At 49.2% G+C, this 23495-nt stretch overlaps 1 protein-coding gene across 11 annotated transcripts in view; it reads left to right on the top strand.

Moving 5' to 3' along the window:
• Baldspot (elongation of very long chain fatty acids protein baldspot) overlaps positions 1-23495 on the top strand; it is a 171936-nt gene that overhangs the window by 130397 nt on the left and 18044 nt on the right. The window contains exon 1 of one of the 11 annotated variants that reach the window (XM_084589514.1): positions 7054-7255. The exons of 9 other annotated variants lie outside the window; for them this stretch is intronic. The gene's annotated coding sequence lies outside the window, so the exon portion shown is untranslated. Of the gene's footprint in view, positions 1-7053; positions 7256-23495 lie in introns of those variants that run through there. One more of the 11 variants, XM_084589517.1, reaches the window with a different exon arrangement.

Genomic DNA, 23495 nt, shown 5'->3' with positions numbered 1-23495 from the left:
GGGCGGGGTGAAAGGAGGCCGTATATACAGGACGAGCGCTCATCCAAACAACCTTTCACTACCACCTCGGCCAAGCCAGCTTTTAATAGCGTGGTATTCGCGTGCACGCGAAGGGGCTTGGAAGAGAGTGTAAATGCGAAGACAAACACATTTTATAACCAAATAAAAATGCAGTACCTTTATCGACGAATAAATTGCGTGTACGGATAACTGTCCACGTAGGCGAGATAATGTACCGAAGATTAGATCGCTTCGTCACGTTTCACTTTTATGCGTGTATTTCGATATGAAATTCTTAGCATTCCTGATTCTAGTTTTATAAGCGAAGGTCTTTTCGCTTCCGCTGTCATCTCTGACACGCTTTCAGGTGTCAGAGATGACCTTTTGACGGCTGCATGCATTTTTTTTTTTTAACTTTCTGTCGGGTGTCCACATTTCCAGACCCAGTCGGTTGGCTGCAGCTATTCCAAACGGGTCGTCGGGAGCCCGTGCAGCGCGACAATTTGTCAATTTACGGTTTGGAAGAATGATTTAGCGTTTGTTGAACGTTTTAATGATAGCCGATAAGCTCGTTTGGTGTTGCCTGGTTATTATTTTTTATACATGTGACAAAGGAAAATTACTGCTTTTCCGACACCAATGCGAAAAAGTTTCACTACCCATGACGTCTATGTTAACGCCTTCGGGGCATTAATCTCTGGCGCTCTGAAAAAAGTCGTCGGTGCTATGAAGTCTGTCGTCGCTATTTACGAAAACAAACAAACAAGCAAACAAACGCCATTTTAGGGCTATTGTCCGCGTGCAGTCAAGGTCTCTCGGAATTTCCAAGTTGTTCACGTAGCTTCATTTCTACTCTTTCCCCAGGATAAAAAAAAAAAAAAAAAAGGCAGTGTAATTACATTCCGCTATAGTCATACTCATTAACTCTCTTCTTTTTTTCCCGAAAGCTTATGTCGCGCTTTGATATCTGAAGCCAGTGCGGCCTGAGTATAAAGTGGCTGCGCGGCGCTCTTGTCAACAACTAAGTTCTCTGTCTAAAATTCGGAGTTAAGATGCTGCGTACTTACTACCTCATGAGCAATCTACAGGATGCGGATTCGCAGTAAAACATTTTTTGCTGCGTTGCCTCGCTAGCCAGTCAGTTGCATTTATTCCAGCAGATAGAGCCTCTCCGTGCTTGTATGTTTTTCACTGGCCTCCTTTGTTCAAACGAGTAAACCTTCTCTTTTTTTCCTGCGAACTCGCATCCCGTAAACTTTTTGTCCATGGCGATAAGTTCTTTCATAGCGAAGGGATTTCAGCAAGGGACAAGCAGTATATCCGGCCAGTAGGCGAGCTTTCCTCAAGGCAGATATTCCTTTGCCTGTGCGCGCACAGTTGAAAGAGAGACGCCCACTTTATTTAAGAATGCGTTCAACATATGTTTCGGCTAGCTGACCAAGGCAAGCTGGTCTTCCAGCTGGACCGACGACGGGCAGGCATTCCAGGAGGGAGGTGTTAACGTTTTTTTCCGAGCCTCTTCAGCCTGCGTGCGGTGGCTAAAAGAACTATAGCACTGTAACTTGTGTTGTACGCAATTGCTACAAAAGTGCTTTGAAGCTGGTATTTGTTTCCCGCGCAAAAAGAACGAAAAGAGCGACCATGTCGCCGAAGTATGCCGGCGACTGTGCTGCTGACAACGATAAATGCATACTTTGTGGCTAATAATATCGTGGCAGCAGAGGCCGGGTCGGTGTAGGAGAGAGTGATATGAGCTGTGTCGAGAGCAAAAATGCTATTCGTTATCTTTCTCTATCGTTGGAGAGCGCCTCGAACCTCATATTAGTTTTTTCTTCTTTCCTGCAGTGAACGAGTATCATTTGCGAGGAATGACTTGACTTACAGTGTACTGCAGTGTTACTGTCAGAAGCCTGCGTCTATTAGTGCGCTGTGCGCGGGTGGTTATGCCATTTCACCTCTAGTTTGCTTCGTCACCGTATACGGTTTGCGTAATCTGTGACCTCGTTATAACTTTGCCTGCCTCGACGCGCCTTCTCGTGCGTGTCCGGGCGTTCACGTCTTGTCGTCGCAGTGCGTCGTTTCTGTGTAGCCCGCTCCTGCGAGGTCCTCGAGAAAATTGTTAGCCCGTCTCCGGGCGATCGTTACTCTCCGTTTTCCTAGAAAAGGACGAAACCTTTGGAATGCTCTCGCACGTTGCCTCACACAAGCTGGGACCTTTTCGCGTGTAGCCGGTGGAAATAACGACCAAAACGCGTGCCCGTCGTCTTTTGTTTCGCAAAAGCGCCTCACATCGATGGAGCGTCACCGAACCGAACCGCCTTGTACTGTGGGGGGCGCCTTTTCACTTCGCTATTGGTGCTGACAGGCGGTTGTTACTGCTAGTTTCTAGGAACGCGGTTGCTGCTGATTCCTCCCCCCTCCCCTCCATACGTTTTTGTTTTGCTTTTTGGGAGCCGAACACGTTTTCCCTTGAAGTCACCTCGGGCATTACAAGAAAAAAAAAAAAAAACTAGGCGTGCTTCGCGTCACTGAAATTAGAGCTGCGATTTTCTCTCTCTCTCTCTCTCTCTCTCTCTCTCTCTCTCTCTCTCTCTCTCTCTCTCTCTCTCTCTTTTTTTTTTTTTTTTCTCTTGTCTTCGACTCTCGAGAGCAGTTTTCCCCTGCCTATTCGATTAGCATTAACATTAATGTATGCGGTTAGTTTCATCAGATAGCTTCAGAACATCTGAAGGGAGTGGCAGTTTCCGCTTTTTGTTTATTAAATTACATAGCCTGTCGTGAACAAGAGTGCGTTGTGAACAAATGGCGCAGACGCGAGCTCCTGGAAATCGACCTGCTCATGGCGGCGGCTTTGGCGCCGCTGTGGCTGTCATCCCGCTGGCGCAACTGCGATCACCATTGGCACGGCGCTCGCGAGTAGTCGCAATCTTGTGCTCATCCGTTGTTGCGGCACGCATTTCAAAATTGGGAGAGGGGAGAGGTTCATTAAGAACAAACCAGCTTTTCTGCAAGTTGCACCACAGGCGTTTCTTGTGACATTCTATACCGCTTTTCTGCGTGTGTCGTACGTGTGCTATAAGGTTGCATGGTGATACTAATAATTTCAAAATAGCGTGGCATAAGATTCGCTACTGGCCCACCGCAGTGGCTCAGTGGTTGAGGCGCTTGACTGTTGAGCCCCAGGACGCGGATTCGATCGCTGCCGCGGCTGGCGCGTTTTCGTGGAGGCGAAACACAAGGCGTCCCCACGACGGACCGCTGGCCAGTGGACCTGGTGTCATGTGACGCTCTTTCGCTCTTCAAGGTCTCCCAATTGCTGCCACCCCTTTGACCTTCCCCTTCGCAGGTGGCGATAATAGTATTAGACATGGCACGGCCTTTCGCCGTACTGCTTCAACAATTACGCTCTAGGCGCGAACGTCACGGAGAAGTGGTACATCACGTGACATCTGGTCCTCGGTTGTCAGCGGGCCGATAGCCGAAAGATTGGTCGGAATTATCCGGAGCCCTCCCCTACGGCGTGCCTCATATACATAGTCGCTTGGGGACATTCATCCCCATAAACCAGACCGAACGAAAACGCGCTTTTGTCTGCTGTAAGTAGCCATTAACATTGGCGTTTGTACTTCGAGCCTGCAACACGAAGCAGTCTTGTTTATCTGCCCATTGCTTCATATAACGTGGTATATATGTTCTTTGGAAGATGTGCCAAACTATGACTTACCATATGTGCCAGAATTTAGGAAATAAAAATGCAGATGTTTAATGTGGCTAAACCTAGTATAACGCGCGTATTTGGGTAGGTGTAGATGACTTTGTCGCTGTCATTTCTTCCGCTGTTTTTGACGCCGCAAGCGGCGTATCTCGATCAGCCTCCAACAACTGCTGCGAATAAGGGCCAGACTCACAATACATTTCGAAGTAGACTGAATTCACTACCTGATCACGCGAGTTAGTACGGCTAAACTACGTGACACATTCGTCAGTGCAGACGTCACACACAAGTTTAATGTAAGCACACAAAAATAGATGAATAAGGCAGGTGACATCACAGCAACCGCCGACCAGTCAGTGTCCATATCATCTGCCAACTATCACCTGCCAGAGGCGGTCCCTCAGAGGTCGAAACTTCAGATATGCCTCCTATTTTATTGATTCACCCCATGAAGTAGTTAGTGCTTTTACATTAAAAGAAGCTGAGACCTTTATTATATATTATGCATGCTTTTCTGACTTCAGAATTCATAATTGCTCTTTTAGATTTGCTTTGTGGGGTCTAAAGTCCCAAAGCGGCTCTGGCTATGTACGCTGTAGTGGAGGGCTCCGGAAGTTTCCACCACCTGCGGTTCCTTAACGTGCACTGACAACGCACAGCACACGGGCGCCTAGCTGTTCGCTTGCATAGGAAAGCGGCCGCCGAGCCCGCGATTCGATCCCGCATCCCTGGGCACAGCAGTCGAGCGCCCGGTAACAACTGCGCCGCCCCGGCGGGGCATAATCTCCCTTTTATCTGTAAAACATTTTTTCTCAACGGCCGTCCCGTCCAACATATGTAGGGCAATAGGCAAATGCACTACATATTGCGTGTGGTAAAATATTGAACATCGTCTTTAACATCGCTTTTATCATCACACATAGTAGTTTTCTGATCACAATGCGCAAATAATGTTTGGTTTTCTTGCGTATCACAATGTTTACAGATGCGGTGGAATCTTCTCAATGCTTCCGTGAAGACTAGCAGCTCTTTCTGGCCACAGGAATACAGTTAAAACTTGATTTAACAAAGTTGAGGAGAGCCACGAAATATTTCGGTAAATAGGGAACTTCGTTAAATTGAGGGAAGTATTTCTCGGTCACCTAATTCGATACAGTCGATTGTTATATGCTGTCGCGGCATCATATTTGCGAAATGTAAATGTGCTGAAAATGAAATCGTGTTTTGAAAGGACGTAACAGCGAACTGAAACAAAGGCCCAGGGAAGCTCTACTGTTATGTCATTTTTAAGCGCAATACGAACTTGTCCAATGTGCTATGTCGCTACAATGAAGTTGCGGCCCGCGCCACCACCGACACCGACAGCGCGTGTAAAAAGTAGCTACGGAATTTTTACCTCGGCAAGAAAGGTCCCAGGGGATTAAATTTCTTTCCCAGAAAAGACGTTGCTGATCTATGCTTGCTTGCGGTTTGTAAGCAACGTCTTCCCGGATTTTTCGTGTATTTTTCCCTCAAGTGTTCCTGCAAACTGTCGCCGCAGATTAAGGGCAACCATAATTTGTCCCGGTGTTGGCATGCGGTATACCGCTGCCGACACCGGATCGACGGGCCGACCTTTTACTGCTGGCGGAATCTCTTAAATTAAGATCAATATGATTCGCGGTTGGTTCGCACCGCGCAATTTAGCAAAAGCGGGGCGTAGTTGCTGTATGATTTTACCGTTAGCTCGCAGTGAATACATTCTTGCGCGTTTTGTACAAAATAGACCAAAATAGACTTTATCACCTTCATTTTTCAGCAGAGGTTTGTTAAATCGGGACGGATAGTGAAATTGGTTTAATTATTTCGAGTTACTCAAAGCACTGGGCCGTATGAGCGTCTGAGGTCTGAGCGTCTGAGGACTTTCGTTAAATCTTGTTTCGTTAAATCGAGTTTTGACTGTAGTTTTGACTGCAGGTAGATGTTAGCAGGCGGAAGGTTTTATACAACAAACTGCGCAGAAAAACAGTTTCCTACATGTAGGACATTAGATGTATATGGAATAATTTATGATCCTTACTGCAATCCTATTGTTTCAACTTTTTGTTTGTTTGTTTTCACGTTAAGTTGCATTTTAACCGATCGCGCCGAATTCTGGCTTCACAAATGTGTGACAGTTATAGCATCATATGAGGCCGTGGCCGGCGATTACTACAGCAGAGAACACGTTTTATTCTTCTTTTTATATTATTAGTGCTACTGTCAGCAGTAGTAGTCGAGTTTGGTGCGTCGTCGTGGTAGTGGCAGAGCTGGGTGCTGTCGGTAGTATACCTGACCGAACAGTGTCGGTGACTGAAATTTGGTCGGTATATCTGTTTCGTTTTATGGTGTTCAACGTTCTAAAGTGACTCGGACTATGAGGGATGCCGTAGTGGAGGGCTCCGGATAATTTTGATCACCTTGGCCTATTTAACGTGCACGGGCATCGCACAGTACATGGGCGCCTTGCGTTTCGACGCCATTGAAACGCGGTCGCCGCTGGCGGGATCGAACCAAAGTCCCAAGGCTCAGTAATTTAGCGCCCTGACCAGCGGGCCATCGCGACGGGCTCGTAGCTCTGTTCACATGTCGTCTCACGCTTTGGAGCTTTCGCAGGCCAATGCGCTTACTCTCCCCTCCGCGGACGGCGTTTTATATGGCACAGGCAGTGAGCGTTGTCAAAAACGTCGCGATTATTATGCGCACTGGCGCCCTGCGATCCTCTCAACTGTATTCAAAACCAATCATTGTACGCAGCACGGTCTCCCTGCATTTGGGGACTTTTCGGCGTCTGGTCACCTCCATGGTACCTAGGATCAAACGAAGGCCAAAATAATGCTTTTGGCTTTCATTCTTTCTCATCGTGTGTGAATGAGTGGTCCCGTCGTGTAATCCATCTAATGCTCTGGGGCGCCTCTCTCTCTCTCTCTCTCTCTCTCTCTCTCTCTCTCTCTCTCTCTCTCTCTCTCTCTCTCTCTCTCTCTCTGTGTGCTCCAGTCGGGCGAGCCGAGCAGCTGCGCGCAGAGAAAGGGTTCCCTGTGTTGGCGGAGAGTAAGCAGTGGACGGTGAACCGAAACGCTCTCAGGCGGCTCTCTCCTGTTCTGCTCGGGCACTTCTTTTCTCGCCTCTCACATCGCCACATTGGTGGGGGAAGGTGTGGCTACGACGGGGAAGGGGGGCAGCGTGGCGGGATTTGAGAGCGGGGTATCAGCCGGCGGCGGCTTGCAGCGCGTGACGTCAGCTGCGGCTGCGGCTCACGCGATGCGCTCCCTCGCGCCGCCTCTAGCCCCTCCGCTATCGCACCACGCGGCCGATTGATCAGCGCGCGTTTACGATCCGATCCGGACATTTGGCCGCTGGCGTGCGACCGCGCCGCACACCTGTGGATCAGTGGTTCCCGGTTGCGGGGCAGACTTTCGGCGACTGGATCGCGGAGGCTCCTTGGGATTCGCGACTCGCTCCACCGCCAGCAGGCACCCCGCTGCATCGGACGACCCACCTCGGGGATACAGCTCTCTTATCGTGAGTACGACGGCGCTGTGCCGACGACCTGTTGTGCGCACCTCTAGAGGGAAAGGAGGGCTGCTGTCTGCCGCCGGAGTGATTTTCGAGCGAGGCAAATGTGGTGCAGCCAGTGTCGTTTTCTCTCGCGCTGTCCGAACCTTTTCTTGCCTGTACAGAACTGTCTCGTAGGGGCGCTCCTGAGCTTGTACTGTGTAAATGCCCGATAAGAGGACATTTACTGAGCCGCGAGAGTGGACAAATACTGTAGTGGGACAGAAGAGGAACAGAAGTAAACGTTCCGGATCGGGCGTCACTGAGTATGTAATGGGCTCGCCAGAGTGAATGGCTCTATGAGTGACTGGGCCATGTCGCGTTCCTTCTTTCCTCTGATCATGCTTTTCACTGCGGTCTTCTGTTGCATTTAGGCAGGAACGTTATCTCGTAAAAGAGAGAGATAGAGAGACCTTAGAGACGACAAAGTCGAAGGTTTGCAGATGCTTGCTTGCGAAAATGCTTCGACACGTGCCATGTGCACCAAGCGTTACTTATCGCGTACTCTTCGAAGGCTGGCAATCATCGGACGCTTGTGATTGTAACTCGCCGCCGCTTCTAAGTCTCTTATGATTAGTTAACAGTGCCGAATTGACGTGAATCTTTCGTTTTACATTCCCGCATCGGGCCTTGTTTTGCGCCAACATGAATGGAATAACGGTCGAACGCGCCAGAAGTAGCAAGACACCACAACGCCTCGGTGTAATCGAGTACACTGAGCCTCGTGCGCATGCCGTGGAAGAGGAGGGGTTTTGTTCAGCGCGTTGCATATTAGTGCTTGGAATTATTGCCCAAGGTACACGTGCATAACCATTATCCTCGCAGTCTGTTCTTACGTGAGGTTCTCGCACCCGTATGGCTTCTTGTGAGACGATGTCATTCTGTTATAGTGTTGTCCGCACCACGCTGACGTCTAGTGCGCAAATACTCTAGTGCTGCAGCGCAGAGTGATTGCGGATTTGACGGTGGCGTAATGCTTCTTTCAGCAAGCAGCCCCTCGATATCTCTTGCAGCCGAGCACACCTGCGCAAATCAAGTGCAACGTAAATGAGACCGTAAGTTACCTCTCCATAGAGATGTATTTTATGCGCTCGCGCCAGTTCTGAGCTTCATTCGCCACCAGGCCTTCGTCAGGGTTTGCACCAGCCTCCTAGTGCACTTGAGCGCGTGTTCTTTTTCTCTTTTCCTCTTTTCTCTTTTTCCTTTGCGAACGCACGCCTTACGTATCGTGATGATCCGCTCGCGATAAATCACCTGTCAGGCATGTGCTTCATGTGGAAATCGATACCGGGGCCGTGCAGCGTGCGGGCCTCGAGTGTGTTCAGGTAGCCCTTCCCGCTCGAACTTGTAGTGGCGTGTGAAGAAGCGGCAGCTGCCTCGTCTTATTGCGTCCATTTGTTCTCATTTTCTCTGCACCGCGTGACCATGCTGCGGACGTCAGCGAGTAGCGAGAAACCGTCGCCCTGCACTAACTACAGTAACGAGGAGCCGAACGTCTTCCCGCGTTTGCGTCCATCACTATTTCTCTCGCTGCGTTTCTCCCAACATTGTGCTCTCTGAAACTGCCTGACCGGCTGATCGAGTTGCCCTGTGCTCTTGTATACCCACAACGCCTGTTGCCCTTTTTGCCTTCCCTTTTGGAGGATCTTCATAGTCGAACCCTCGGTTCCCGATGCTTCTTTGGTTGGGATAGTGGCGCGATCAACCCGCTTGGAAAAATCTCCAGTAGGCTGGACGCCAGTTTCTCGCTAGTCCCCGTGTGGAAGAAGCTCGTCAGATTTGACTTTACATTCTGACTTTGCTATGGTCGAGTAAGTGCCCTTAGAATACGGCTAATACGGGATCGCGAACTAACGTTGATTGAAATGAGCGTAAAAACGCCATGAAGGTGGGGCATGGGATGAGAAGCGCAAATGTCTGTCTCATGCCCCGTCTTGATAAGACTGCTACGAACTGTTCAGTTGTGTTCTCCTCGAGCGCATGCTATTCGTGCATACGCGACAAACCTGTAATCGAAACGGTATAATGCTATGTGTGCGGCCCATAGAATAACACAGTGTATCTCTCTGGTGGCATGTTAGCGTACGGTTCTTTAAGCTCCTGTTCAGGGCATTTTTTATTTTTCGCGTACTTTGAGTCTTTCTCCACTTTGCTCGATCGAATTTCTTCTCCGGGTCGGTTGACTGTCACTTGGCCAGATGCGGCACGGCGCTCCTTGGCTGCGGCACTTTCTGTCCCAACCTTTTTTGCATTGTGACCTCTCCTTTAGTGCACCAGAAAACGAAGAAGCTGGATGGATTGTGGTACACCTCAGCAAACAAACAGACCAGGGTGCCTCGTTACTTTCGCCACTAATCGATCGCTTTTGCACGCCAGAACCGGCGCGATCTACTGAACTTAATGTGCGGATGCATGCTTCCGTACCTTGGAATTTTTCGTTTTGCTACTATCGAAATGCAGCCTCGTTGCCAAGAGGGGAATTTGCACGTGTATTCGATGCTTGAGCCGTATGCGTTGCATTTTCGCGCACGACTTTATTCAACGCGTGCGCGGCTGCCCTTCGGTGCTGTGGTCATATTTGTACGAGGGTGTTTCAGGTCTGTTTTGCAGAGGAGATGGTGATTTTACTTCTCCGCGACCACAGCATTGTTTAGAAATATCTCGATTCTGCATCAGCTTGGTGGCAGTGTCGCATATACGTTGGACGAAGGGAGTTTACCGGTCCCCAACCCTTAATCCTCAAATTTGAACATTTCAAAAGTTTTCTTCGGCTGCTTTCTTCCCTGACGCTTGGACACATTTTCCGTTGGACAGTATTCCGAAGAAAAGATAGCAATAGGTCAGATTAATTAGTTGCCATATATATTTTGGAGAGTATCGCATCGCTTTTGTTTTTTTTTTTTCTTTCTTGGCGTCGGGCTGCAGACGTTTTTCTCTTTTTTTTTTTCGAATTTAAGAGGTTGAAAGGTATCTGATCTGAACGAAGGCAACCGCCATGATCGATTCTGTTGTGCTGCGCCGGCTCCATTGCAGAGACTTATGTCATCGGTCTCATTGTGGCCATTTTGCCAAAGTGTGCCGTGTGGTTTGTATACTGTTCCACGTCAGCGTTGAAGCACATTTGACCGACGGAGTGGTACGTGACAGCCACTGGATGGGGACACGTTGACGGGCTGAAAGCGGCCGAAGTTTATTTCGAGATTCTCCTCCCTGCTTTAATCGCATGCGAGATTGCGTTCAGCATATAGCGCCTACACATCAAGCTCTGCGGCATTGGGCAGGTACTTTTCTGACTCACGCAAGAAAAGTGGGCGAGTACACGTTGTGATGCCCTAACAACTGCAACATTGCAAGCTGACCGCCGCGGTTTAGAATGGACCGGTTCAATCATTGTTCGTTTCCTTGGCTTGTTCCTCTCAGGAGCGTATTCATGTTTTCTTTCTCTGCTGGCTTTTTTCCCGCTCGTCGAGATTTATCTTTCCTTTTGACGACGAAGACCAGAGGACGCGGAGCTAGAATCTGACCCTGCTCATTGATATCGGAGGTCACTGACGCTGTAGTGAAAGTCTGAGTAGCTTTCGTGATGCTGTTGCGTGGCCCCGAGCACGAATGAGGATGTAGGGGGTCAGGTATTCACTGCTGGCAAGGCACCGGGCGCGATGGTCTTCGCGTTGTGTCGTGCAGCCATCCCCCGCCAGTTCGGCTATCATCGGTCTCCGCTGCTCCAGAACAGGTGGTTTTGGCTGAACGCGCACTTTGATGCCGGTCACGGGCAGCCACGTGACGCAACATACTGTTTGTTACTCCTCGCTCTAAAAAGGTTTGACGAAGAGAGAAGCTGCGATCTTCTGAGCTTTTCGGTAGAGTGTAGGATATACAACTACAGCTCGGGGTAATGTTTTCGCCGCATGCCATTAATGTCACGCTGAAATCACACGCTCAGCATTTCCCTGTGCTCTCCTTGCTGCTCCATACCCCTAATCTATACTTAGAGCTTTGGGGGCGCTTTTCTGGCTGTCTTCGCAGTCAAAATTAAGTCGACGCGCCGCCTGTCGTTTGCAGTTGGTTGGGGCTGAAAGCCGCCCAGAACCACTGGAACGCGACGGGCGAGGAAACGGCATTCTACCATGACCGCAAATTGGTGCCTCAATGCCGTCCCCTCGTCCCCCTTCTATTATAAACACCTCAGATTGCCACACCATAATCCGCAGCACCTACCGAATGCTAGGAAACTCCACCGTGCTCTAGTCACGTGCCCTTATGAATGCAGTGGTGGTTACTCCCTCCTGGCCGAGCCGCTGAAGCTATCTATAACAGATATTCACGGCGTTCCGGACGACGAGGAGTCGGCTGCACTTGCCGTCCGAATGCGAACGTATCGTGCGTCCACCTTTGCTATGCTTGTCCTCCTGTAGATGGGTTCGCAGCAAAAAAAAAGAAAGAAGCGTCGAACCGCGCGTCACGGGAAAGGAGGAGCGACGCGGGTTCGGTGGTCGTGCGCGTATCGCGGTAGTATTTTTCCTCCGCGTGCAATCTCCGCCCCTGCTGTCGAGGCTTTGCGACATCCAGCAGTGCCCGCGGCGGCTGTATCATGCGCCCGAAACTGCGACTCACGCAATTTGTTTTTCTCTTTGGGGAGGCTCTGCCCGCGGTTGTTAGTCTTGTCTGTCTCTCTCTGGGCGTGCTTGTACTCGACTGTTGATGGAGCGTTTTGGCTGCTTGCGCGTCTCCCGAGTTGTTTAGAATCGGCGCTGAGTATACGATGTGTGGTTGTAACCTGTACTTTGTGCACTGGTTGTTTCCCAGGAGGAGGTGGGTTGACTTTCAAATGATATCATTTCGCGTGTTTCCCGGAATGCAACGCTGCGCCATTCATTCCATGCGACCAAATGCAGCTTTTATGGCCAATCAAAAAGCCTCTCCAAGGTCACTAAATAGTTTAGAAAATGCTCGCAAGTGATAGCAGCGTTACTTACCAGACAGACAAAAAACAAAGCTTGCATCCGCAACGTCTTTCGAAATGGCTAGCTGCCAGGGTCTACACGCTTGTAGGCTCGTAGAGGTCAGTACAAGCATATGGGCAACATGCGCCTTGCATGTATACATGAGCCTGACGCAAGCGCGTCGAGTCGGGTGGAGCCGGTTGTCGGGTTTAGTCATCCCGAACCGTCCAGATTCACATGAACTCGTTTCTGTCGGGCTTAGCAGTTAGTCGGGCCTATAGTAACTTTAGTCAAACCGAGATCGCTGCTACACCTTTCGTTGAGCAAGTGTACCGGGCGCAGACGTGACAAGATGTAGAGGAGGAATGCTCAGTCGAACAGCTCACGGTCCCATCCCTTGCTGCTGCCCAGCTGTTATGTCTGGGGTCCCAGCCGAGGTTCATGCGGCTGGCACACAGGACTCAAACGGGTCCGACGAGCGGCCGCCATCGAAGACGCCCATTCCGCGGTGGCAAAGAAAGACAGGAGTTTCATCGCCACCACGTGTTGGCAGTCAAACACCTTGCCCTGTTGGAAAGTCCGGGAAGCGACCCATTCATATGTAATTACTTGCCTGTCATTCCCAGGGGTGACTACGAGGAAGTTTTGCCTATTGTTGGCTGAAGCAAAAGCGCTCAGCTTTTTGCCGAACGGGAGTATCGCGACACTACAAGAATTAAGTCCAGCGGCAAAGTGGCCCTTCCTGGACTGTCTCAACTTGGTGCTGTATTTCCACGGCCAGCGCAAGATCGCCGTCGCCACCAAGCAAGTTCGCCCTGGCCACAAGGTGTGCGAGGGGAGGCTAAGTTATACCACCGTCGGCAGTGGGCGGCACCTCGAATGTTCGCAAGTGTCTCCCTGATTGGACTGTGTGATATGAACTCTCTTTCCCCAGCTCCCTAGCTGGGGACAACAAGCAGTATTTAATAAGTGGAGTTGTATCCACCGGGAGCAAACTCTCACCTAAGCGAATTCGCCTGAGCTCACTGAGCTCAGCTTATCTCTGTTCTCGTCTCTGCTCTGTACGCACTTCACCATGTAAATAAGTGCACATAAACCTCTTCGCTCGCCTTCCTGGCTGCTCCTGCCTCGATGTCTAGTCTCCTGGCCAGTCTGCGGTGAAGTCTAGGCCCCCGAACCCCGACCACATCAAGGAGACCCGAGACCAGCGTATCCCTGAACATGAACTTTATCGGGTTCATGTAAAGTCCCTGATAGATGAGGGAAGTATTATGAGCAGTTATCATCATTCATTTCCAACATGTCGTTGGGGGTCCCCAGGCGAAAAAGCTGTTGAGAAACAGCTTGAGGGTGCTTGGGGCCCTTACAAGGCAGCAGCATACAAAGCATGTCTGTGCATTAGCATCTAAGACGAAAATCACCATTTTTTCTTTTAGTGTACATGTCAAGATTACAAGCAAAACATACACAGATCACAAATATCGCTAAAAAGGAAAAGTAACAAAGAAAAATTTCGCTATGAACAAAGCAGAATCAAAAAAGCAGCCGTCATCAATCAGGTAACAAAAAATTCGCGTATTTGTCTCCGGGTGGCAGTCGTCAAATGAAAACCTTGGTTTAAGAATTTATTTAGTAAAAAAGGCAATCTGTGTTTTAGGGACTGCAACATGTAGTCACTGCGCCTGTGAGGAATAAGCCACTTATCACGGCTGCGGGTACGGTGGTCACCACTATACACTGTTAAGTTGGATAAGGATTCAAGAAATCTTTTAGACATTTTGCTGGCAGACAAAAATGAGTAAATAAGACGGAAATCATACACTGTTGTAATAGTTATTATCCGGTATCGTGAAAATAGTTCTTTAGATGGGTATATGTAAGGTACACCGGCAATGTAACGTAACGAACGTAACGCTTTCTTTTGTAAAAGCAATACATTGTCAATGTTCCTCTGCGTGGTGGTGCCCCACACCAATATACAATATGCGAGGAAAACGGAGCGTGGTAAACTTGTAGTTTGGCTTTTTCAGGGAGAAAATGACTTACATTTATTGTAAGTGTGTACATTTATTTCAATTGTGATTTCGCCGACATTTTCCGCATTGTCGCCTTCCGCGTCTTACCACTGTGCACCGTGCAAGCGATCGGCCCGATCGATTCTTCTGATTTCTCCTGCCAGCTTAGATACATTAAGATACATCTCTTGACGTGCCACTGCACACATATATTTACATGACTTTTCTTATTGTGTAAAACGGCCCCAGTTATAAAATGCTGAGTGTTTTGTTTGCGGTCATGATGTGGCGTTTACGGCAATTGAGATGCGGTGTGCACGGAGCCTCGAGTTACACGTACTTACGTTGAGGGGAACGACGGGCCTATCCTTTATGTTGATAGTAGGTCATGTAGGGGGCTCTAGTAAAAGTACGTAAAAGTGAACACGCGAGCACGGTTTGGCATGATTTTATTGGCCCGCAACTACATCGTCACGCGCCACTCTCAAGGTGGCTTTGGTGTTCGGCTGCTGATGCCAGGGTGACGGGATCGAATCCTGGCTGCGGCAGCCGTATTTTTCAGGGCGAGATGTTGCGTGATATCTCTGCGCGCTTAAGAACCCCACGAGGTGTAAACTAATTTGCTTCTATTCGAGTAAACTGCTTCTGACGATATGTGCACCTGACTGAGCGCCTGGAGCGCTGTGTCTCCGGACACCGAGGAGCTGTTACTGTAGCGCGCTTGAAAACTTTTCGACCGGCTGCGATGTGACGACGTGACGCGGTTTCTTCGTCTTCCCACGGAGAACCATCGGACCACGCGGTGAGATTTTGCCGTCGCAGGGTGTCCATCGAGCTAGGCACAGTCATTGCATGCTCGTGTGCCGCGTGTGCGCTGGCGAACAACGCGGTGGAGAGCAACGTTACTGGTGGAGAGCGAGTAGGTCCATCCGCGGTGGGCTCTTGTTTTGTCATATTTTTCCTTGTCAGTGCGCGTGGTCGGGCTTGGGCGCGTGCGAACAGCCGCCTCTTTCTCTGGAAGGAGGCGTGCTCGCTACCGGTGCGGTGTCGCGTGGGAAGGAAAAGGGCCGAAGCTCTCTAGCAGCGCCCGCAATTTCCTCCGTCTCGACACGGAGGCGTGGGGGAGTCTGCCGCCGGCGCAGAACAACGGGAGATCTCGAGAAAGCTTCGCGCACCTTTCTCACGTGCCGGACTCTCTCTCTCTCTCTCTCTCTCTCTCTCTCTCTGTCTCTGTCCCTCTCGCTGACATTCTTACTCCTTTTTGGTCTGCCAGCAGCCCCGCTGACGTCAATAGCTTTCCTTCCCCTCGTTTCTGCCGTTTTTTTTTTGTTTGTTTGTTTTCTTCGCGCGTGAGCTCTTCGTGTTTGCACGCTCCTCACAGATGCCAGGATATCGCGATACGAGTGTTTGAGTTACCACGTTTGTGTGCGCTCTTACCGTTGAATGTATGCGTATGTTCCAAGACGTTGTGTGCCTGTCTCCGACGTAGTCGGCAAACAAGAGCTGGGCGACTGACAAAGGCTCGGTAAATGTATGTCTACACAGTTACAGCACGGCCCGAGTGCATTTGCAGCAACAGCTGGGTGTAAAGGACTTTCTCCTGGACGAAATGACAGCGAAGTATGTCTTGATCGGAAACACCGGTCGGTTGCCGACAAGCGAACAAGAATTCTGGTCCAGTTGCATCGGCGCTATGGACGTGTGGCCTCGGTCTCATGCAGTATACGATACAGCTACCGCTTTCTCTACGAGGCTGAGGGGTACAAGTCGTCTTCAGGGCGAGCACCTCTGGTACTCATCGCTAACAAGGAAAGGTGGCGAAATCGAATGCTTGTTTTGTACGCTGCCGCTCGCCAAAGGGATTGGCGCTTGACGGCAGCGCTATTTGGCGCGCGAGAGTCCGCTTCGCCGGCGCTGCAGTCTGTTCGTGATCAATATGTTGGCGTGATCTGGAGAGTTAAGCACGGTCCCTTTACAGGTCGCGTGACACGGCTGGAGAACGTTTTCGGATGTCCCGTGGCAGCTCAGATCTCAAAACGGTTTAGATTCCATTTCACTCTCGCGCGCAAAGTGCCGTATATTGCGCAACGCCAATCGTCGAGCAGTGCACAAAGCAAGCTCGTAACAGCGTTTAGCGAGGCAGTAAAACAAATTACGAGTGAGAAACAAACTAAAAGCTCCATCGAGTACGGTACCGTCAAGTTGTGAAGGAAAGCCAACAATGAAATCTAATTCAGCAAAGTTGTTTCTTGGGCTAGTTGGTGGAGTTTGCTCGTTTTGGCGAAACCTGGGTCCTCAAAATGATGAAAGGTAACCGGCGAGGCGTTTTACGTACAGTATTTGTCACAAGCCTCTTCTCGACTACGCTGAATGGCTCGTTGCGCCATACCAATAGTTGATTGTATTCCCCCTTCCGGAGGTAAGGACTTCCACTTATGCTACAAAGCCCCCTTACAGCCACACGGCTTGCTTATTCGAAGCAAGTCCCCCTGGGCTCTGAACTTGTGACATAAGGTCTCTTCGATTTGGCTGCACCAGCTGCACTATAGTTCAAGCAGTGCAGCACCGCCGTCCTCGTTTTGCCGGTGCCGCGCGCGCCGTCTGCACTTATCTCCTCGTTTTGTTATAGTTTTGTCAAGGTGCAAGGCTAGTTATGCACGAGTTCTCGCCCATCCTGCACTCGCTCGAGAGGAGGTGCAGAAAAAAGTGTAGCATGGCGTACGCGCCGCTCGGCCAAGAGCAGACGACGCTGCGCATCGTTCTGCAGAGCTTTGTGAAGTCCGTCTCCTTCAGAACCCGGACGGTTCGCTGCTAATGGATCCGCGAATGGTTGCGTATACAGGGTAGTTGGGCTGCATGCTGGTGATTGTTGATGGAGGAGCGGTATTATATGTAGTTGTGGCCACATATGCAGTGGTACGTGGCCGCGATACGGCACCTTCGCGCGCGTTGTCCTATGTAGTATTTTTTTTTTTTTTTTAATCGTGTTGTGACCTAAGAAGACGGGTAGCTGCAAACAGAAGTCAGTTGCGATAAATCGAGCTTCTTTCGTGCCAAGTGTGTGTGCCACGTGATAGCGTGCGCAGCGACTCTGCGACATCAAACTTGTCGCACATGCGTCGTCCGAGAGCGCGCAATGAGGTACGTGCGTCTGTTCAGCAGCTAGCGCTTTTGGACAGAAGTTCGCTTAAACCAATCAATGGTCTCGTTAGGCAGTCTTAATTAAACTATGATAATTAAACTTATACTAGTGGTAACTGCTTACAATGTTAATTCTCTCGTGCCCAGGCAGACCGGCCCATCTAATGATCATGCAGTCGCGCGTACTGTGGTCAGTTGGTCGCAGTCAGCGTCACTGTTACCGGTCGTCACTTTCCGATCGAGTGCTGTAAGCATACGGCAGCCATGGCTTCGAAATTGAACGTGATCATGTTACAGCACGCGATACATGATGCGCCCGTACGCGTCTGCTAGATTGCAGAATCCTACACTTGCGTACTCGTTTTGGCAGCTGCCGCCGCACGCCAGTGTCGGAACTGGCACTGCACGCTCACGTGACCGCCTGGCACCACTGCAGCACTTTTCAGAACTAGTGCAGCCAGTGCAAGCCAAATCGAAGAGACCTATAGGCTATGCTTACATACATACACAGCATGACTGTGGAGAATTCTGCACACTCCAGCTTTGCTCACAGCTCCGATTTCGCGGCCGGGCTTTCTTTGTCACCTTTTTTTTTTTTTTTTCTTGTATTATCTCAACCGACATCCTGTCTTGGCCCTTACCCTATTAATTTACTGTGTGTGTGTGTGTGCGTGTCTTTCACCTGCGCTACTTTGGTTAGGTTGAGGCAAGTTATTGGAGACAGTTGAAAGAAAATAAAAAAGTGTTTCTGGGCCAAATGAAGGTGCTAACTGGCGGGGAGGACTTGCTCTTAATTCCTAAGAATAAGCAGTAAACCTTCCGTGGCGTATTTCTTTTTCTTTTGTGTGTGTGTGTGTGGCTGTTGTTGCTTGGTTCAGTACGTGTTATGTGTAAGTTGGTAACACAGAAGAAAATGAAAAAAAAAAAAAAACACGAGATACGTCGGTCCCCGATTCTCTAGATGGAAAGTATGGCTTTTTTCTTTTCTTGGTCTTGCCGTCGTTCCAGTCTTTTTCTCGGTTATTAAGCTGCGCAAGGGCTCAAACGAACTGCAAATGTGATGCTATCCGCACATATATACACGTTTGCGTTTTTCCAGTATGTCGCACCGCAGGGTCTAATTAATGAAGTATTCTTATGCGATACTGCGAAGAGTCTCTGGAAGCAGCTAGTTACTTTTGGGTGTCACACCGCGTATACTTTTGGCATGCTACACGAGAGATGTAGTTTTGTGCGGCCCGCTGACGCTTCATTCTATGAATACCCTACGCGAGTAGTTTTTGGTCTAGTTTTCCTGCCGCTGGTGCGGCGCGCAGTGCACCGGGCACAATACGTATTACGCTTAACCTAGCATTCGCTCTTTTCATTAGAGCGTCTCCGTTGGTTTTTATGCTCTGCCGTTGTGTGCGTAGCATAGGCGACTTTATTTATTGCATTCGTGCGAAGTACGCTGTGAGGGTGGTCATACCACATAATACTACGTCACGCTGTCGTTGTGACGTATGGCTTCGAACAAAGGTACTCTGTATTTTTTTGTTTTTTTTTTTTTTCCTCCTGAATTAGCCGACCGTCATAAACTCTCGGCACGCCTCCCCATCTCGCGAGCAAAAAATGCCGCAATCGAGTTTCTTGTATACAACCCATGCTGTGTAATGCAGTGGGCTGCTCAAAATAGCTGTACGCCGTCTCTGTACGGATTAGCCCACTGCAGATCTGCGTGTTTTGTTTGCGGTTGGTTACATTACGCTCTTTGCCGCATTCCGAGGTCGCTGGTTTTCACCTTCCAACACCGGCGGATAACGCCTGTAAACGAGAATTATTAGCTCCCTTCATTTGGTCAGCACTCGAACTTTTCCTGAGCGGCGGGAATACACAGGGTGCTTCGCTTTGTTTAGTTATCAATCTTCAATGAAACGTATTTTTTTTTTTTAATAGCTCTCCCCTGAGTACAGCATTGTCAGCGGTGGTGGGCATCGGGATACAGCTATGACATGTTAACTAGCACGCTGCTTAACTAATTTTCAAGAGTGAAATGTTTACCCGTTTCCGTTAGACTGAGAGGTTTGACTTATTGAGAGGTTCGTAGCCCACTCTTAATTTATATCACCCCGCAGGCGTGCCGCAGTGGTTACGGCGCTCTACTACTGTGCCCAAGGCTGCGGGACCGAATCCCGGCCTCGGCGGCCGCTTTTCGATGGTGACGAAAAGCAAGGCGCCTGTGTGCTAGGCGATGTCAGTGCACGTTAAAGAAGCCCAGGTGGTCAAAATTTCCGGAGCCCTCCACTACGGCGCTTTTCATCGCCTGAGTCGCTTTGGGACGTTAAACCCCACAAACCAACCAACTAATATCAGATTTTACAGTTCTCGTCGCCGCCGCATGCCCAAGGCATTTCGGTGTGGTGAGCGCACGTCACACACCGACGCGCCAGTGACGTGCTGTCAATCCGCGAAAAAAAAAAAAAAAAAAAAAAAAAAGCCCTTCTGTGCTGTCCCAGAATGCTTTGCGCTGCAGCGGTGACTGGAACGACGTTTTCAAAAAACTGAAGTCTGATATGGATCTAACTTACGGTGTGCTACAAACTTATCAATGAAAAGTTAGCTTTTGATATTAGTTAAATCAGCGCTCTCGTATATTTATATTTTGATGCAAACCACCTCCGATGGAGCTGTGCCAAAGAGCTATAAAGGCTGTTTTTAAAAGTTGCTAGCATTTTTATGTGAAACACTCTATACCGCTACAGGTCTCCGAGGAGAGCAAAACTACCATTTCCGAGGTGGTGTACTCATCCAATAGTAAGCGTGCGGGCTACGTGGAAGTTTTGTCGAAGGCGAGGATTGTTTGGCTTCCATAATCTAGTCCGCATACATGCTGCCTGACATTTGACTACAAGCGTGCGCCGTGCATTTGCGCGATTTTTCACTTTGGCAGGCAACGCGGAAGTGGCGCACGTCTTTCTTTACGACGCCGGCTGGGTGCGCGGCGCAGTACGTTTACTGTTGTCTGTCAGCGCGGCGGTGACGGGGAAAAAAAAAAAAACATATGGTGGGCTTTCACTGAATGCGCGCTCCCAGACGACTTTCATTGACGTCGCCCTTTAAACCCGCGGGCCTCAACTTCCCCGACGGCATGGGAGTATTCACACGCACAAGAGGCACCTGCAATACTGTTGTTTTCCTCGTGCCTCTGGATCGTTCCTATTATGCAAATGGCTAGTGTGCGAACTCCACCGGCTACGTGAGGTGGCCATTTCCATTTCGCTTTACCGTGTACCTAACTTATTCGGCCCATTTCATGTTATTTATTATTTTTTCTTCCTCTCTCTCTCTCTCTCTCTCTCTCTCCCTTTTTTTTTCGCCCTCCTGACTCCTCCCGAGTTCGTAGCTCTTAAACACGTACAATGGCAAAAATGCTGCATCTGCAGAAACCTGTCGCGCCAACACGACTCTTTACTGGTGGCGTGACGGTTATGAGCTTGGCTCTTCGGAGTGATGTAGCCGACCCGCATGGAACGAATTTCTGACGAAGAGGCGGTGAACTTCTTCCGACCCCGCTCGTCCAGGTGCGGCCTTGTCTGCCACACGAAGTTTGTCTTAGTGATGGGCTGTGCAGTGCCAAGACAATCTCGGGCGCGGGCGTCGTGTTCTTATGCAGATATTTCCTCTTACACTCTACTCACTGTCTCTATTTCCGTCATCGCAGCTCAGGTGCATCCAAGCGCTATGGTAAATGCCGCGGCTAGCACAAGTATATATATATATATATATATATATATATATATATATATATATATATATATATATATATATATATATATATATATATATATATATTTTATTTCAAAAGTTTGCCATAAGGCGTAAGTTGAGAAAGGGGGAATTTCCTTTCATTTTTCGATGAAACACATGAAGACGATGCGGCAGTCGAACCGGGTGCTTTCAGCTGTATATGCTTGCTGCTATCACTCGTACAGGCACAAAACGCGACTGTTCGTGCAAACGCAGGTCACTGTTTCTAGTCAGCTTGACGGAGTTTGCCCCCTGACCTTCGTTAGCGGTTGCGGAGGGCTTGCACTGTGGGGTTATTTGGCCGGTGACTCCCGCTGTGTTGGAGTCACAGGCCAACAAACCTGTGTCAACAAACCCGTGTTGATAAAACACGCGCGGCGTTCGCGTCAAATCTGTTGGCGTTGAAAGTGCATGCGCATGATATCTGCTGGCGCGTGCGATGTGGACAGGCATAATGGGTCGGCTCTGCTTTGCAGTTGTCTTTTATGAGAGCATTTCACGCTTGCTCCTCTGCAGTCGGTCTGATGCTGCGTAGGGTGCTGGATTTTTTTTTTTTTTTTTTTTTTTTGTGATGACGTTCTGTGGTGACGTTCTAGGGGGCTAGTGCGCGTGTTTTGCGCTCGAGTTGAGTGGCGAGGCGTATAGTTATGAGATTGGTGCTTTCTCTTCTGTTGAGACGGAGTCTGTGTTTGGCAGTCAAGAGACATGTGTTTCGCGCGATATGCGCACGAGCAGGCAGCAGTATAGTTCTTTCCCACTTCATAATGTTGTGTCTGTGGCGGGCCTCGTCTTTAAGAGTGCGAGATATGGCCGCCCGTTCTTTATTCGCGAAATGTATTCAGGTTGCTGGGGCAGTAATTTAGACCTGTGTGGACTTCGTTGGACTCCCCTCAAAGAGATGTTTTTCTTTGCGTGTAAGTCGCCGTCGTCTTGCCCGTCGCCACTTTCCTCTACATTTTATTTCGCCTTTCCTTTTACCCCGACGCTTAGTTGCAGGTTGCCAGGCGGACCTTCGTTTGCCAGGCTGACCTCCGAGCTTTCCGTCAGTTCATCATCTTCCTTGTACTTTTTTTTTTTTTTGTCAAAGAAAGAAAAAAAAAGCCGAAAAAAAAAACGTTTTATTTTGTCAGTAGTTCGAACGACATTATTATTATTATTTTCTCTTTTTTTTTTTTAACGTAATAACGAGCTTAAAACGCCGCCGCACATGTATTATTTCCAGATCTATTTTGGAGGGCTTTAGCCACTGTGCTTTATACCTTCCATTACCATGTTCCTCAGACAATTGACACAGCTAGCGGGAACATTTATCGAAGCGAACCTTAGGTTGTACAGCTAAATGTCACTTTTTGTTAGCGCGCTTCTCTGTCGTTCCTGTGCACGCATACGCCGCATTTCCCAGCCATCATCGCTGGTCCACGTTATATTAAACATCCCTGCCTTGCTCAGAGGTTTACATTTCCTTCTTTCCCCTGCGCGATGTAATGTGTCTGCTCCTGTTGCGCGGTGTCAGTGTTATGCTTGAAGCCAATTGATTACATTCGTTCCGTTCTCCTTGTTTACCGGCGGTGCTTGCACACGGAGCCCAGTTTCTGTGCCGCTCTGTGACGGACGTAATGCGAAAAAAAGCTAATTGAAACAACCGTTCATGTGAGCCTGTCGTGGAGTCTCCACTCGCCAGCCTCGGAACTTTCCCGCCGCTCGACTGAGGCTGGATTCAGTGAAGGTAGTTTACGTACGTAGTTTAGGATCGGACCGCAAAAAAATTTCGCCTTTGACGCACGCAGTTTATATGGATTGGCTTAGTATTGACATGCAGACTGCGGCATACCAATCACAAAGAGATCGCTCTCATCGAAGCCTGAGCATTTATAGGCTATATATTAGTTGGTTTGGGGAGAAGAGGAAGGCCCAATATCTGTGTCACTTCTCGGAGGCCGCCTACACTTGTCAGAGGTGCATATGTGGTCGGTTCGAATCCCTGTCTCAAACTAGAATTCGACTAGCATATGGATGCTAAAGCAGAAACGAAGAGGTATCACACCACCACGAACGCTGTGCAAAGTACGATTGCCTCTCAGTTTTGATACTCAATCATGGGCGTATTTTCTCCGACATCCTTTTGCTCAATTTTGGTTACCGCAATGGCGACGGCTTTGGTGCTTCGCGTGAGAGGCAAATTACGTCGACATCGACCTCTGGGCGCGGATTACAGAGGAGGAATCGGCCAGCGATGGCTACATGTGCACTTTCATTCCTGATTTTTTTTTTTTTTTAGCTTATAAAGTATGCTTGAGGCACTTAATTAAAACCACTGAAGAG

The sequence above is a fragment of the Amblyomma maculatum genome, chromosome 1 (genome assembly GCF_055883805.1).
Source record: "Amblyomma maculatum isolate TAMU_Amacu chromosome 1, ASM5588380v1, whole genome shotgun sequence".
Classification (NCBI taxonomy): Eukaryota; Metazoa; Arthropoda; class Arachnida; order Ixodida; family Ixodidae; genus Amblyomma; species Amblyomma maculatum.
The sequence above is the reverse complement of the archived record's forward strand: the minus strand, read 5'-3'. Positions and strand labels throughout refer to the sequence as shown.